This window comes from Macadamia integrifolia, unplaced genomic scaffold (assembly GCF_013358625.1).
Source record: "Macadamia integrifolia cultivar HAES 741 unplaced genomic scaffold, SCU_Mint_v3 scaffold2093, whole genome shotgun sequence".
Taxonomy (NCBI): domain Eukaryota; kingdom Viridiplantae; phylum Streptophyta; class Magnoliopsida; order Proteales; family Proteaceae; genus Macadamia; species Macadamia integrifolia.
Genome location: NW_024868507.1, coordinates 78,561 through 80,834, shown reverse-complemented (window position 1 = coordinate 80,834; position 2,274 = coordinate 78,561).

The window sequence follows — 2,274 nt, the reverse complement described above, 5'->3', positions numbered from 1 at the left end:
TTTCTCTTGCAGAGAAATTAAACCACTTGGTCTTGATGCTTCTTCTCTCACATTTGCAAGGAAGCAACTCATTTTAAAACTTCAGAAAATGTTATTATAAAGAGAAATCCCAATACTTGTCTTTCCAATGCCACCTATGCCACATATTCCCACAAAACAAATATCACTGGAACCAACATTCAATATTTGTAATAGATCTTCTACACGGGCATCTAATCCAACAGGGTATTTAATATCACCCAATTGATTGCTACTCAATTCACTCAAAGCCCAGTCAACAACTAAGTCCACTAGCTTTGATTGATCCCTGCAATTATTTGATATCAAGAAGGAATAAACTAATGGGGGTTCTTACTTGCTATTTTCAAATTTTTGGGGTTTACTAAGAAGTGGATTAGTATGATTCAACATCTCATCAATACCACTTCGTTCTCTATTAAATTGAATGGATCTGCCTTTAACTTTTTTAAAGCATCTAGAGGAATACGTCAAGGTTGCCCACTTAGTCATTTCCTTTTCATAATTGTGATGAAAGGTCTGTCTAGATTGTTGGCGACTTACAGAGATCTGAATCTTTTTAGGGGCATTGAGATTGCCATAAATGCCCCTGAAATTTCTCACCTCTTTTTCGCAGATGAAAGTTTCATCTTTTGTAGGGCTACACATGAAGACCTGACAACCATTAAATACATCTTGGACCTCTTTTCTGATCTTTCGAGTTTAACCATTAATTTTGCTAAAAGTGGGTTAACTTTCAGTTCTAATGTTTGTGAAAACTCAAAAAAGCTTTTAAGCAAAATTATGGATATTGATGAAATGACCAATGACACATGCTATCTTGGTACCAACCTTTTCCACTATCGGAAAAAGACTTTAACCTTCAATAAAATTGTAGCTAGAGTTAAAAATAAATTAAGTTTGTGGAAATCTAATTTGCTTTCTTTTGCATGGAGAGGCATCGTTCTTCAATCATCTCTAACCTTGATTCCTTCTTATCTCATGTCATGTTTTGCTTTTCCTAAGAAAATTTGTAGGGAACTTGATTCAATCTCTTTGCATTTCTGGAATGAAGGTGATGGTAAGACAAATAAAGCCCACTTTATCGGATGGAATAAAATCTGTCAACCAAAGTTTATCGGAGGGCTTGGTTTTAGAAATGCCGAAACCCAGAATAAAGCTCTTCTTCTCAAATTGGGATAGAGACTCCTATCGAATGCTAATAGCCTCTGGGTCCAAGTCCTTGGGTCAAAATACTTTGCCAACAAGTCAGTCCTTGACCCTAAAACTCTTAAAACAAGAGGATCACCTTGTTGGAATAGAAATAATAAAATTCCTCCAATTTTAAGAAGGATGGTCATTTGGAATATAGGTAACGGCATCAATACCTTCTTCTGGTTTGACCCATGGGTTCACTCTCAAAATAACATTCTTGAGTTACACAAGGTTTTGAACAACAATGCAATCCGCACTCTCTAATGAATCAGTTAGTAGCTTCATCATTGATAATACATGGAACAATGAACTTTTAAACTCTGTAGTTCCCAGTAATGTTACTGATTCTATTGTTCAAATCCCATTATCCCATAATAATGCAGATGGTGGTGTACCCTGTCAAAGGAGGGATCCTTCTCAACAAAATTAGCTGCTAAATTTCTCCAGACCAACACACTAACAAATTTCAATGCATGCTCAAACAGGTGTTGTTGCTCATCTCCATGGTCACGATGGTGGCGATTTTTCTGAAAAGTCAATATCCACCCCAGGTTTAATATTTTCTTTTGGAGAGCAATAAATGGCGGTTTACCAATAAAGGATATTTTGTCAAAATGGGTGGATATTGACCCATTATGTCATTAATGCTCAGCCAAGCAGGAATCTCTTTACCATTTGTTGGTGGAGTGTGAGATCACTAGGAAGATTTGGGCTTCAGGCCCTTTGGGCTTTAAACCTGATCATCTTCCAATAGATTCTGTTAATAAACTAGTTTCATTTTGCTTCAATTCTGGTTTTATTCTGAAAAAAATATATGAGCTAGTTTTTTTCTGTATTCATAATCACTTGTTACTTTCTTTGGAATCATAGAAATAAAACACTTTTCTGTGCACAAAAACCAGATTTTGTTAGCACTCTTAAGCACATTGAATTTTGGATTGCAAATGGAATTACTCGCTCTAATCAAGACAACCAGGTGACATCTAACTCAAACTCCATCATCACACCCACACCATCAACACCTAGCACAATCACTCTCATCATTACTAATATCATGGACAA